The 15460-nt window shown below is 47.1% G+C and overlaps 1 long non-coding RNA gene across 1 annotated transcript; it reads left to right on the forward strand.

Annotated features, from left to right (window-relative positions):
- The first annotated feature begins 10862 nt into the window (after positions 1-10862).
- Positions 10863-15113, forward strand: LOC139030823 (uncharacterized). The gene is made up of 3 exons (XR_011483232.1): positions 10863-11013; positions 13551-13701; positions 14732-15113. It is a non-coding gene; the product is annotated as an uncharacterized lncRNA (long non-coding RNA).
- Positions 15114-15460: the final 347 nt, after the last annotated feature.

A 15460-nucleotide genomic window follows, 5' to 3' on the forward strand; every position in this document is an offset into this window, starting at 1 on the left:
TTATGTATCAATTTGATCACATTGGTTGATGATGTTTTTTGAGTCTTTTACATCTTTACTGATTTTCTATTTATCTTTTTAATTACTGAGAAAGAAATATTGAAGCCTCCGAGTATAATTTTGGATTTATCCACTCCTTTCAGTTCTTTCAATTTCTCTTTTATGTTTTTTAAAACTCTGTTGTTGAGTGCATGCACATTTAGGATCACTGTAGCTTCTTGGTGAATTGGCCTCTTTGTCATTCTATAATGTCCTTCTTTATCCCAGATATAGTCTTTATTTTGAAGTCCTTTTTGTCTGATATTTGTGTGAATTTCTTCTAATTTTCCCCTTCTCATGGAATGGTATCACCACCCAAAGAGGTGTCTAGGGCAAAAACTGCGTTGTCATCCTTGTGACTTCCCACCCTCCATCACCGTATCAGCTTAGGGTCAAATCTTGTCCATTTTACCTAAGTGACTGGTTTTCCCTACTTTGTATTTATTTATATTTTAAAAACAATTTTATTGATTTACTTCTGGCTCTGCTGGGTCTTTGTTGCCCTGGGTCTTTGTTTCTCCAGTTGCAGAGAGTGGGGTCTACTCTTTGCTGCCGTGCTGGGGCTTCTCATTGCAGTTGCTTCTCTTGTTGCAGAGCACGAGCTCTTGGTGTTCAGGCTTCAGTAGTTGGGACATAGAGACTCAGTAGTTGCAGTTCCTGGGCTCTTGAGCACAGAATCAGTGGTATGGTGGACAGGCTTATTTGCTCCATGACATGTGGGATCTTCCTGGACCAGGGATTGAACGTGTGTCTCCTGCATCGGCAGGTGGATTCTTTACCTGGGAAGCCTCAATATATACATGTTCATTAGTGTGATTATTAGGTTACCATCTTTTTCTCCAACTAAATTGTAAGGTCAGGGGCCATGTCTATTTTGCTTACCCTTGTGTCCTCAATGCCTGCTTTATTAGGTGCTCAAAAAATATTTGTTGAATATGTGGGGAGTCAACTTATGGTGGATAGAAGGAAGAGGCAGAAGATAAAGTGGGGAAGGTTGCTGAGGGCCAAGTCAAGGAGGACCTTGCAGGCCTTGTAGAATTTTTCCTTCTTTGCTTAATTTTATTTTACACCAGATACATCAGGGAATGTGTTATGAATGCATGTGCCAAGGTACCCCAATAGGCCTGCAAAGGACTGGGGTCTGAACCTGTATTTATAACAAGTTCCCTAGGAGTGCACCAAAGATTGGGGGCTACTGTTTTAGGATCTTGGAAGACAATGAAGATTAAGTAGGGGAGTGTCATGGTCAGAATAGCATTTTGGCAAGACCATTTTAGGTGTATAACTTGGAAAAATAGGAAGGAACAAGACTGGAGATTACTGTAGTCATCTAGGCAAGTGATAATGAATGCCCAGAGTAGGGCAGAATTAGTGGAGAACAGAGTAGATAATAGATTCAAGGGGAGTTTAGAAGTTAGAGCTGGCAGGTCTTGGTATCTAATTAGATATAAGGGGGAAAAAAGATGAAAGAATAGCAACCATAATAATGAACAGTTACTGAGAACCTATGAAGTACCAGGCATGATCCTATGTGCTCTACACATATCACATTATTTAGTCTCATCACAACCATATTAGACATGTTATCGAGTACCATCCCTGGGTTACTCCCAATTTTCTTGCTTTGGAGGCAGTAATGCTATCTATCAGACGAGGATTATGAAAGGAAGGAAGGCCAGGAGGATGGTGTTAAGGCAATGACTTCAGTTGGGAACCTACTGACTTTGGGACTTGGGAGAGATATCCAGGTGGCAATCAGGAATATGGGTCTGAAACTTTCCTGAGAGTCCAGAGATGTGGGTCTAGGAGCTGTCATCTTTGGGAGTGGATGGGATTGGCCAGAGGAGGTTGAGGTACCGTCCTGAGGATCTTAACATCCAAGGCTGAGTCTCTCAGTCTGGCTTTTGTAATGGTTTCCTGAGCCCATGAGCCCCCTGAGTGCTATGGGAGACGTTGACAATCTGTGATTGTGCTTTATTTATTTATTTATTTTTCCATTTATTTTTATTAGTTGGAGGCTAATTACTTTACAGCATTGCAGTGGTTTTTGTCATACATTGAATTAGCCATGGATTTACATGTATTCCCCATCCCGGTCCCCCCTCCCACCTCCCTCTCCACCCCATCCCTCTGGGTCCTCCCAGTGCACCAGGCCTGAGCACTTGTCTCATGCATCCAACCTGGGCTGGTGATCTGTTTCACCCTAGATATACATGTTTCGATGCTGTTCTCTTGAAACATCCCACCCCCGGGTTCTCCCATAGAGTCCACAAGTCTGTTCTATACATCTGAGTCTCTTTTTCTTTTTTTGCACATAGGGTTATTGTTACGATCTTTCTAAATTCCATATATATGTGTTAGTATACTGTAATGGTCTTTATCTTTCTGGCTTACTTCGCTCTGTATAATGGGCTCCAGTTTCACCCATCTCATTAGAACTGATTCAAATGAATTCTTTTTAACTGCTGAGTAATATTCCAGTGATTGTGCTTTAGAGTCTCAAAAGGGTGCAGTTCAGTTCAGTTCAGTTGCTCAGTTGTGTCCAACCCTTTGCGGCCCCATGGACTGCAGCACTCCAGGCTTCCCTGTCCATCACCAACTCACAGAGCTTGTTCAAACTCATGTCCATCGAGTCGGTGATGCCATCCAACCATCTCATCCTCTGTCATCCCCTTCTCCTCCTGCCTTCAATCTTTCCCATCATCAGCGTCTTTCCCAAGGAGTCCATTCTTTGCATCAAGTGACCAGAGTACTGGAGCTTCAGCTTCAGCATCAGTCCTTCCAATGAATATTCAGGACTGATTCCCTTTAGGATTTACTGGTTTGACCTCCTTGCAGGCCAAGGGACTCTCAAGAATCTTCTCCAACACCAGAGTTCAAAAGCATCAGTTCTTCAGCGCCCAGCTTTCTTTATAGTCCAACTCTCACATCCATACATGACTACTGGAAAAACCATAGCTTTGACTAGATAGACCTTTGTCAGCAAAGTAATGTCTCTATTTTCTAATATGCTGTCTAAGTTGGTCATAGCTTTTCTTCCAAGGAGCAAGCATCTTTTAATTTCATGGCTGTGGTCAACATCTGCAGTGATTTTGAAGTCCCCCAAAATAAAACGTGTTACTGTTTCCTTGTTTCCCCATCTATTTGCCATGAAGTGATGGGACCGGATGCCATGATCTTTGTTTTTTGAATGTTGAGGTTTAAGCCAGCTTTTTCACTCTCCTCTTTTACTTTCATCAAGAGACTGTTTAGTTCTTCTTCGCTTTCTGCCATAACGGTGGTATAATCTACATATCTGAGGTTATTGATATTTCTACTAGCAATCTTGATTCCAGTTTGTGCTTTATCCAGTCTGGCATTTCACATGATGTAATCTGCATTTAAGTCAAATAAACAGGGTGACAATATACAGCCTTGACATACTCCTTTCCCTATTTGGAACCAGTCTGTTGTTCCATATCCGGTTCTAACTGTTGCTTCTTGACCTGCATACAGATTTCTCAGGAGGCAGGTCAGGTGGTCTGGTATTCCCATCTCTTGAAGAATTTTCCACAGTTTGTTGTGGTATGGCCCACCAAAAAGATTAAGGGCTATAGATACAAATGGTGGGTAGATAAAGTGAATTCAGGAGTGCAAAGAAGTGGTCAGAGAGATAATAAGAAATTCAGAAGGAGATGTCAGGAGGTTAAGGAAATCATCTTTCAAAAAAGAGGGAGTATCCACTTTAATATTGCAGGAAGTCAGATAAGAAAAAGCTTGAAATGGGCTACCAGATTTGGCTCTCAGTTGATCATGGATGGTATTAATAACTTCTGTGGCTGGTGGCTGGGGTCAGAGTAGATAGGATGAGATGAAAATAGAGAACGAATATGGCCTCTTTTTTGGAGGAAGAGCAAAGAGAGGGGTCAAGGATAATTCCCCTCCCTCCTTCCCTCTTTCCCTTCTTCCTTACCTTTTTTTTTCTCTTCTATTTTTGTCTGCATGACATGTGAAATCTTAGTTCCCTGACCAGGGATTACACCTGTGCCCCCTCAGTGGAACTGTGGTGTCTTAAACACTGGACTGCTAGGGAAGTCCCCTTCTTTGCTTTTTTAAAGGAGGAAGGGTCTTGAGCAGGGATACAGATAGAGGGGAAAAAAATCCCTCCTATGATGAAGGTGAGAGGAGCAGGACCAGAGAGAGAAGTCAGTTGATGCAGTGAGGTTCTGAGGGGTGGAGTTCGGAGTGAAGGGCCTGACTCAGAACACAGCGAGGGCCATATCCCAGAGGGAGGAGGAAAGGATGGGAATGGATACAGACAGCCGGTGAGGGGATGTTGTTAAGGATGGTGGTGGCAGCTATGGAGGTCCCCTTGGGCACCAAGAGTTTATGATTCTGATGACTAGCAGAGGAAAGTGGTGGTGCATCTGGCCTCACGTTAGCTAAGAAGACACTTGCTTTTTCCTTAGCCTGGATCACCCTCCTCCTTATATGAGGGCCTGGAAGCCTTCCTTGACTGATACCTCCTCTCTGCCCCTTCCCAGTACCTGCCAGCTCCCCATTCCCTCTTTGCTTCAGCACAGAGGCCAAGAGCTCTCCTTGGTTCAGGGTCTGTCTGTCTCTGGTCTTCAGAGAGGAGGCTCAAGGAAGGAGGTGAGGAGGCAATGGGAACACATGTGAATCTGTAAAACGGGTGGCTTCTCCCTCAGGACTGTCCCCCAGCTCTCAGGAGAGGCTGTGCCCACAAGGGGGTGCTCGGCCAGAGAAGGCCTGTGTGGCACCATCTGGGCAAATGGCCCAGTTGGCAGGCTGGGAGCAGGGCCCTCACGCTGGTCAAGACTTTGCTCCCTGCTCAGGTGGCCCTGGCCTCCGTTGCCATGGCTGCCTTTTAGTTTGAGGTAAACAAGCTCTTCCTCCTCCTGTCCAGACACCTAAATGTCTCTCTGGGGAGGGGTTGGAATTTCAGGCGTCCAGGTGTCCCTCACTCCCCTTCCCAGAAGGCACAAGGGTGGTGAGTCATGCCTTTAGGCCCCTCTCCACCCCCTCGCTGCTCTCAGGCGGCCCTGCTTCTCCCTCCTGCCCCACCTGGGTCTTGAGAGAAATTGGGGAGGAGGGGGTGAGGGCTGGGTCTCACTATCAAGCTGGGTGTGGGGTGGAGGGCAGAGCCTTCTGTCCTCCTTTGGGCTGTTTCCAGCAAGATCCAGTCTAGGGGCCTGGATCCTGGGGCCTCAATCCAATCCCTGGAATCAGTGAGAACAATTACAGCTTCTTTCCTCCTTATCTGCTGGATCCTTAGGGCCTAGGGTGAGAGAGAGAAGAGGACAGAAAAAACAAACGCGGAGGAGAAGAATAGGGATCAGAGCGGAGAAAATGATTCACCTGGATAAAATTGACTCTTGGAACCATTCATTCATTCATTCACTCATTCTGTGAATCAAACAAGCTCCCGTGCTGGGTGCTGAGGGAAATAGAAACTTGTAAGACAGAACCCTGTTTTTTTGTGTTTTTTTTTTTTTTTTCCTGATGTGGTCCATTTTAAAAGTCCTTACTGATTTTGTTACAATATTGCTTCTTTTTTCATGTTTTGGTTTTCTGGCCATTAGACATGTGGCATCTTAGCTTCCTGACAAAGGATTGAAACTGACCCCCAGGTACTGGAAGGCAGTCTTAACCACTGGACTGCCAGGGAAGTCCCACCACCCTGATTTTGAGGAAGCGCCTTAGAGCCGGTGTGAAGGCCCTGGATTGGAATCTGGGGGCCCTGGCTTGAGCCCCAAACACCACTGGATGGGCAAATCACTTCTCTAAGCCTTGGGTTCCTCGTCTGTGAATGAGGATACCGATACTGACCTCCCAAGGTTACTGTGCAGATCAGATGAGATGAATATGGACGACTGCTTCATTCGCCCTTGTCCACTGCCTGTCAGATGCCTGTGGCTCGGGTTTACAATCAGGGAGGGGTGCTCAGACAGGTATAACCCAGCCCAGGGTGTAACAAAGGTCAGTTCTTAGGGTCTCCGTGGGAGGAGCCACTTCCTACTGTGCTGACTGTGGCGGCGGTGTGGGGAGGTGCCTGGTGTGTGATTTTCATTCAGTAAATGTTTGCAGAGTGCCCGGGGTGTGCTGGAGCCAGGGCCTGCAGGAAGGGTAAAGTTTCAGCAGGTGCAGTTGCCAGGGATGGCGGCAGGAGGGACAGGCAGAGCCCTGGGGCTGGGGCAGGAGGCAGCTAGTGCCAGGCAGGAAGGATTCAGCTCCATCCTTCATGAGAAGCTTGACCTTTACTCTGAAGGCAAAGAAACTTCTGAGCTGGGGAGTGACAGGATCAAAGCGGTGTTTGTAGAACAGTCTGGCTGGGCCCTGGGCCCTGCGAGAGGACAGCTTGGAGCAAAGCAAAACGAGTGCAGTGCGGAGGAGGAGGGGGGCTGGGCCACAGGGAAAAAGCCTACGTGTCTAGGAGCCTTGGGCGGCAGTGAGGTCATCTCTTCCCCAACTCTGCGAGGAGGAGGAGGGCGTTCGCGGCTGCACGTCTCTGTCCCTGGGCGCCCTTCTCACTTGCCTTCGAGAAGGCGGGAGGGAACATGACAGGGAGGTGGAGAATTTCTCAGGGACACAGACAGCAAGGAACACTGCCTCTTCTCGCCTCCTTCCTCCATGGAAACCAGGGCTCTGCTCAGGGGGGAAGGGGGACAGATTGGAATTAGGATTGGGCTCCCTTCTGGGTCCTGCTCCAATCCCCCAAGAAAGAGGGTGAGTCAACTGACATTTTTGAAGCTGGAGAAGTAGTTGATGGTGGCAGAGAGAGGGAAAACCCACAGGCCATGAGAAATTCACTGTCCTGAATGTCCAAATTTGCTGCTGCAATACAGTGCTGTCCAGCCCCGGGACCTAACTTCCTTGGGAGGGAAATTTCTGGCTAGGGGATGGCTGATAGGAATCCAAGACACTTAGCCTTTGTTGGCATCAGTGATCCTGGCCACCCTTTGCTCCCACTTCATTTCCGGATAGACCACCCATGCCGGGGTGACTCAGGTGTTTGGCCCAGGCCTCCCAACCCCCCTGGCTGACTCAGCCTGAATTCCGGGGAATGTGGAGATAGCTCTCCCCAGCTCTCCGGAGGTGGAGAGATAAGGTTTATGGCTGGTTCTCTGCAAGGTGGTGGGCTGTGAGTACATACCTCCAATTGCATTCTTCTTGGGCCTGACCTTGCTTTACACAGACTTTTCCAGGAATTTCAGGCGTCTCAGCACCATATTCAGAAATCTGCTTCTTGGCACCTCCTCCCCCAGGAGGTCTCCTCACCACCCAGGCCGTGGCTTGCTCTCATCTCCTCGAGGCATGCTGTTCCCACTCTCCTCTGGGCCTTGGACTCTGGGCCCCCTGTCCCACTGTAGGTCTGAGTGAAGAGAGACCCCCCACCCCACCCTGCACCACTCCTTTTGCAAAGGAACATCCCCTTCTTTCCTTTTCCCTCATTCTACTCCTCCTCCTCGCATTAGCTGGTCCTTCCTTCAGTCTAGCCTTTTCTCCATTTCAATGCTTAAACTTCCACTTAATATTTATTTTCATTTTATCTCCAGGTCACATTTTCTATATTAAAATATAGTCATATAATGACAATAGATGGAGCATAACCTTTCAAAATTGTGACTATATTGTATGTGCCTTTAACTTGTATGATACTGTACAGCATTAAAAAAGACTTCGTGAGTATTGGGACTTCCTTGGTGACCCAGTGGTTATGACTCCAGGCTTCCAATGCAGGGGCCTGAGTTCCATCCCTAGCTGAAGAACTAGACCCCACATGCCACAAATAAAGATCCCACATGCCACAATTAATATCTGGTGCAGCCAAACAAATAAATTTATGTATATATATATATGTATATATATATATATATATAAAGACTTGGTAGATATTGAAAAAATTTGGATTTGGGGAAAAATTATATATAATCATACCCACTTCCCGCATCCCCTACACTGTCAGAGAAAAAAGTGAAATTTACACATCTTGAAAGATGGGATGCACAGAGAAAGATACACCCAAGTTACAAAGAACACAGAGCCCAAACAACAGACATGTCAGAAGCACAGACAGACACCTCAGGGCTCACAGCAGAGAGGAGGAGTCACAAAAAGGCTCAAGCTTTGAAATGCCATCGCTGGGGCCTTATTGAAAGGGAGAAAAGACTAGACTGAAGGGGGGACTGGCTAATTAAGGAACAGCAGGAGCAGAAATGAGTGAAGTAGGGTGGTGATGCTCCTTTGAAAGGGAGGAAGGCGTTACTTTGGAGAAGGAAATGGCAACCCACTCCAGTATTGTTGCCTGGAGAATCCCATGGACAGAGGGGCCTGGCAGGCTACAGTCCATGGGGTTGCAAGAGTCTGATAGGATTTAGTGATTAAATCATCACATCAAGGCATTACTTAAAGGACTTGATGCTGTTTTGTTAAAGGGTTGGTATTGCAGGGAGGTAAACTCTGGAGGGCAGGTGAGAGTGGACTTATCACAGGAGCCCTTTAACGGAGGAGGAGGCAACAGACAGGGGGTGGGTGAATTCTTGGAGGAGAGGTTATAGTTTTCACCCATCAGAATGGTAGATTTTTTTTTTTAACTTAAAAAAACCTTTTTATTTTATAAAGGAATATAGCCAATTAACAGTGCTGTGATAGTTTCAGGTGGACAGCAAAGAGACTCAGCTATACATATATACACGTCTCCATTCTCCCCCAAACTCCCCTCCCACCAGGCTGCCACATAACCCTGAGCAGAGTTCCCTATGCTATACCATACGTGCTTCTTGGTTATCTACTTAAAATAGAGCAGTGTGTACATGTTGATCCCCAACTCCCTAACTATCCTGTACCCCTATCCTTCCCAGCAGTAGTTCTATATGGGGACTGCAAAGGGGCAAAGAAAACCTCTTGCAAACATTAGCATTACATAATTGACTTTATATAGGAGAGAACAAAAGCTGAGTGCCCAAATCAGGTGTGATTTCAAGCTTAATGTTTTCCCCAAGACATTGCAATCACTTGGGAAGATCAAAGTTTTAAAAACGAAATGAATTTAAATGTCATTAACAATAAAATGTAATTTCAAGGAATTTTAAAAATAAATGGGACTGCTCCTTCATTGAACAGATGCAACAACTGTAGCTCTGAAAGAGGAAATGACCTGTCTAAGGTCACACAGCAACTTAGAGACTGAGTTGAGCCTGGAGCATGGGTTATTTGATTCCCCAGTGTAATGTGCTGCGGCCTAGGTGTTGTTTCAAGAACTGTTAAAAACAATTCTTATAATGAAAATGGAAAAAAAAAAAAAAAGAATTCTCCTGACGAAGCCTAGAGCACTTTGGAGGTGGTGGAGGAATTTGCAGAAGTGAAAGGGCTCGAGGGTGTGTCAGCTCAGAGGATTTGTGGGCTGGGCAAGGAATGAGAGCAGGAGGTCAGCTACCCAGGGAGCCTGCTCTCAGCTGTCCTGGGGTTCCTAAGCCTCCACAGATCAGCAGGGCAGCTTCTGCAGGCCTTCTGGAAGTCATCTTCCTTTGTCAGAGGTGCTGGCTGATGACTGTGAACGCTTTCATGCTGGGCTGGAGGATCTGTGCCCTATCCCCTGTGTCTCTGTGTTTGGTTAGACTCAGGATGGGGAAACCCAGCGGGACTGGGAAACCTAACTGGGTTTCGGCGCCAGAAGAGTTGGGTAGAATTCTGATCCTGACACCCAGGTGCTACGTGACCTTACAGAATGGATCTAAAGTTTCTAAACTTCTTTATGTATAAATAAGGCTAACTGTACTTTCCTCATAGGTTAATTGGGAGGATTAAATGGGGTTATAAAAAGTCTATGATTCAGGGAGTGCCTGGCATATGGTAAGACCCTGAAGGGATGGGGAGAGAGGGAGGGGTAAGGCAGGGAGGCAGACAGGGCCCGGTTCTACTGTTAGAGCGCAAGCTATTCTTAATCTCGATGCTCAGTTTCCTCAGCTGTAAAATGAAGACAGTGCTGATTTCTTAGTTTCTAAGGATCAAAAGCTGTCATTACTGCCTTAAGGAAACTCCTAAGTCATTGGGTGGGGGGTACTTACACCCATGCCCAACTCTGGGAGACCAGATCAGAGTCCTAGATGGGAAACCAAGGGAGAAGTCTGAGAGGGAAAGTCTGGGAGGGCTTCCTGTAAGAGGTATTTGGAATGGAGCCAGAGAGAGGAGTCTGGTGAAGAAACCAGGTGGAGAGAGAGTTTGTGTAGGAGCTGGCTGTCATGTGAAATAGGGTCAGGCTGTGGGTGGGGAGGGGTGGTTGGAGGTGGAGGGTTCTTGTGGCTGCAAATGTGAGGGCCATGGGAGCTATGGACCCATGGGACTAGGAGGAGGCCTGGGGACTCTGACTTCTGCAACGGGATACTCCTGAGCCAGAAGCTCTGATCTGGTAGGGAAATGGCCCTCTCCTTTGTCTCCCAGGGTTTCCCTTGAGGCTCAGCTGGTAAAGAATCTGCCTGCAATGTGGGAGACCTGGGTTCGATCCCTGGTGGTTGGGAAGATCCTCAGGGAAGGAGAAAGGCTACCCACTCCAGTATTCTGGCCTGGTGAATTCCGTGGACTGTATAGTCCATGGGGTTACAGAGAGTCGGACATGACTGAGCCACTTTCACTTTTGTCTCCCATGTTAAGGAGGCTGTTTCTGTGGCTTGTGCTTCTCTTAGCTTTCCAAGATGATCACCTGGGAAACCAGGGAAGGAGAGGGCAGTACAGGAGCAATGCCTTGGGGAATCTTGGCCTCGGGCTGGAATTCTGTTGGGAATGCAAAAACACACACTGCAGTTGTGTTGCCATAGAAGCCTGCCTAACACTCCTTGGGGCTAAACAGGTTCCGGCTGGATGGGACCAAGCCCAATTCCACCTTCCAGGTCAGCAGCTTTGTCACTAGACCGGGTTGTGTCATTGTGATCTGTTTTGGAGTTGTTTTAGCTCTTAGAGACCAAGGAATCCCAGAAGGTATGTTGGATATTGGGTGGTAGGTAGTACTGACCCGACCTGACCTGAGCTGCTCTCCTACCCTCTCTAATACACACACACACACACACACACACACATACACACAATGGCATAGACTGAGTCAGTGCTTAGTGAATTCATTCATCATATGTTGGAAGGTGCTTTCTAAGCACTTTCTAAGGCTGCAGATATAGTAGTCAGTAAGGCAGTCAAGGTCTCTGCTCTCCTGGGCTTTCTTTTTTTTGGGAGGTGTCCCCTAGGTCTGTCTGGATTACTAAGTAGAAGAGGTCATTTAGATGTTCAGTGAATGAATATAATGTATATTGTCAGGAAGCATTTAACAAGAGGCTTCCTGTGTGCTGTTTTGGATCTGTCAGGAACCCTCTGGCCCTTATTGGTTCCTGAATATTCAGGAATTAAGAGGAGAGGCACGCCTTTCCCGGAGCTGAGGAATCCAGGCATTTCTCATCACAGTGATAAGTACCCTCTTCCTTTTTATGATCCAAATGGTAAAAGGTGATTGTTTGCAACTCTCTCTCTTTGGTAGGGATCATCTTATGTTTTGTAAGTCTGAAATTTTAATCTTTGTCTTTGTTGAGAATAACCACCTTGTAAGACAGTATATATGCCCAAGCCATGTTGATTAAAACATCCTTGCTCCATCAGAGCTTTGGTCCCTGTGTCTTTCTTTCTTTCTTCTCTCTCTCTCTCTGTCTCTCTATTTCTGGCTAATTCCTTGGAGCGCAGAGGCCCGCTGAGCTCACTTCCTTGCCCGGGCTTCTAAGACCCACTTGAGAGGGCGCCTGGTGGCTATGTGCAGCAACGTGAGCCCTAAGAACAGGACTCTATTGGCTTTCCGCTTAAACCAGGGGATATCAGCCTCTTTCTCTCTCTTACTCCCGGAACCACCAGGTTCCGGTCCATTAAAGGACCAACAATATATTTTTTGGATTGCTAAATAAAAGAAGAAAAATTTTGGGGGGACATTTCTTCTGAGTTATTCAGAAGAGAACATCACTGAAAATAGCATGCCCAGGCTTTGGACTTAGCCCAGACTTGAGGTCAAATCTTGCAGGACCTTTAGATTCCTTATCTGTAAAATGGGGTAATGTTACCTTCCTCCTGGGTTATTTTATGATTATAAATATGTAAGAGATCTGACACTTTGACCATTAGTGGGAACCCAACAAATGAAAGCTGACATCATTACCACCATCATTCATTTCCCACATCACCACCTTCACCATCATCAAGGATGGCAGGGAAAAGACCCCTGGTTTGGGAGCTGGGGAAGCAGAGAGGGTGTCATGGGCAGTGCTCAGTTTGCACGGCTGGCTTCCTTGGAATTGGATTTGCAAGCTTCTGTTTTGCATTGTAGCAGAGTTTTGCATGTTATCCCTTTATTACAATCCCAGAGACTCCTTCTTATATTCGTGATCACCACCTCTCTCTAGTTACCCTCAACCCTTCTGAACGATCGCTCTCTGCCTTGTGAACACATCCCAGGGGCTGAGTGGACACTGCAGAGGACACAGAGATGCATGAGACATGGTCCCATCCTTCAAGGACTTCAATTTTCACCAGGCAGATGAGTCAAAGTGGGTGTGAACACAAGTTCCATGGGCCGTTGGTCCTGAAGATGGTGAAGGAATGGGGAGGCTGCGCATGGGGGAGGTGTGATGAGAGTCGAGCTAACATTGATTGAAAATCCTCAACTGTTGACTTACCTGATCATCAGACCAGTCCTTAGGTAGTTGCATTTTCAGCTGCGGAAAAGGAACCTCAGAGGGATTAAGTAGTGTGCCTAGTTTCACACAGTTGGGAAGTGGTTACAAAATTCTTTTGATCTCATTCAGTATCCTCTGGCCTTCAGTCACACTGGCTGCAGTAGGTGTGATCAACAGGCTTGGTCAATCCCACCAGTGAGGAGTCCACTGCATTCAGTCCAGTCCTCTTCAGAGCCATGTGGACTAGGGCACTTACCCATCCCTGCCTAGAGGGATAAACTTACAAACTATTTGTAAGTTTCCATGAGGGGACGTTCACAGTCCACATAGTAGGTCTTAGGACGTGTGTCCAGGGCCCTGCCAACCCATCTATTGAACTTCTGCCACCACTTCCCAGGTGATAATACCGATTGCACTTGTCCAAAGCTTGAGCTTTGGGGGTCTTTTCTCACAGCCAGCAGAAGCCTCTCTCTGGGGGCTCCTTCCTGTTGGTGCTGGTCATGTCCCAGGGGCCATACAGATGAATTGGAGAAGGAAATGGCAACCCACTCCTGTATGTTTGCCTGGACAATCCCATGGGCAGAGGAGCCTGGCAGGGACAGCCCATGGGGTCACAAGAGTCGGACACGACTTAGCGACTAAACCGCCACCACCACCATACAGATGAATGTCCCTTCTTCCTCTGGCAGTCTGTACCTCTTCTCCAGGGAGCATACTCTCAGTGCCAGCTACCTAAGAGGTCTGCAGAATGTGGTTTGCATTCATCTCCTTATCCTAGACATCTCTTTGCATTGGCTCCCATTTGTCCAGTTCCTTCATCAGAGTCAGACAAGAGCCAAACCCTGTTCTCCAAGCATGGCATGATGGGAGGGGAGAAAACAGGTTCTCCCAGATTTGGATCTCCTGTTGAGGACCACAGAGGATTTCATGGTGGCCTCATCACCCTGTTGCTGGTGTGAAGGTGTGTGTGTGCGTGCATGTGTGATGAACAAAGGTAAGGTGATGGGGGTAAACTGTGTGTGTTCAGGGGGAGAGTCTACACATGCCCTCTGAGGCATCTTCTCTGGGTGGATGCCCTGCCAGACAGAGGCTGGCGCAGGGATGGGAACCAGACATAGACTCTAGCGGATGCTGTCCTGTCTGCAAGAAGCTGTGGTCTGATGCTAATGTCCAGCAGCTCGTGGTGAGTGTGAGCTTCAGTCTGCTAGAGCAGAAGGTGCTGGGGTCAGAAGGGAGCTACTGGAAGTGCCTCTGAGTCACCTTCTCGCTTCCCTTCATGTTGGACTTGGCCAGGCAATCAACTGCCATATACTGTTGGTTCTTTCTTCTTACCATCCTCTCACCACCCTGCTCCTGGCACCCCACAAGCCTTCTCACTTGTGTGCTGCAATAGCTCCCTGTCTAGTCTCCTGCCAGTTTTAGCCCCTACTGTCTGACCTACACATTGCAGCCCCCTGAATCTTCCTAAAGCACTGCTTTAACCGTGTCTTCCTCCTGGCCCACATCTTCCTTTGTCCCTGTGACCTATAGGATAAACTGTCTGGCGTTTGAAACCCTCAATCCCATCCCCTCCTCCCCACCTGGCCTTGCTGTTTCATAGGAAACCTGTTCTTATCCAATAACTTACTGCATTTCACATATTTCTTTTCTAAACTCACTTCCATCAAGCCCAAACTCATTTTGTTTTTTTTCAAACTCATTTAAAACAGCTCTTCTCTGCCTCTGAATTCCTATATCCTATGTCTGAATCACTCATTTATCTGAGATCAATATTTCCTTGATAAGTAGAGAAGGTAGACTTTGACCAGGCAGGATTTATATTTATACAATGGCTGTGTACACCAATATCTTTATACCCCTATAGCCTCTATATTTCCACATCTCCTTTGTGTACATTGGGGTTATAGTAAGTAGCAAACATCTGTTGTTTTTACCTGCCCAGCATCTCTTCTTCTTTTGGTGAATTACCTTCTTCTGCCCTTCTTCTATAGAGTTTGAGAGGGGCTGACCACCTTGTCCCCTACCTGGCTCACAATCTGGTATCCCAGTCCCCCTGCTACTGTGATTGGTTCCAGGAGGAGCATGTGACCTCAGTCAGTCCAATGGGAGTCAGCTTTGGAACTTAAGCCATAAAGACTGGGAAAGAGACTCTCTCTTGGTTGCCATCCTTGTTGTAGCATGGACATGGTCAGCTGAAAAGGAAGCCCACAGGAAGGAAACAGTCAAGGGAAGGAGAGAAAATCTGATGCCATCATCAAGTCCCTCATCTGGCTATACCAAAGGCAAATATACATCCCAAACCTCCCAATTATGTAAGCAAATAAATGCTATTTCATGCTTAAGCCCATTTGACTTGGGTCTCAGGCACTTGCAGTCAGGAGTCCTCAGCAGTAACGAGTAGGTACCTGGGTGTCTTGGTTTGGATGATTTGGCTGTGTGTGCACAGGGACTTGTATGATGTGCATTGAAGGGTGGCATGCACGTGGCTGTGATGGGTGGGAGAGGTGGCACTACCCTCACTTGGACGGTGTGTGTGTGTCTAAGTGGGAGGGCAAGGGGCTGACTAGCTGTTAGGATCAGAGGGAATGTATGCACACAGGGTGGGCATGTGAGTGGCTGTTTGTTCTTGACTCCTGTGTGTCCTGAGGGCAGGGGCTTGAATTTCATGTATCCAGGGAGAACCCAGCAGGTGCTCAGAAAATACCTGCTTATCATCATTA

Source organism: Odocoileus virginianus, chromosome 24 (assembly GCF_023699985.2).
Source record: "Odocoileus virginianus isolate 20LAN1187 ecotype Illinois chromosome 24, Ovbor_1.2, whole genome shotgun sequence".
Classification (NCBI taxonomy): Eukaryota; Metazoa; Chordata; class Mammalia; order Artiodactyla; family Cervidae; genus Odocoileus; species Odocoileus virginianus.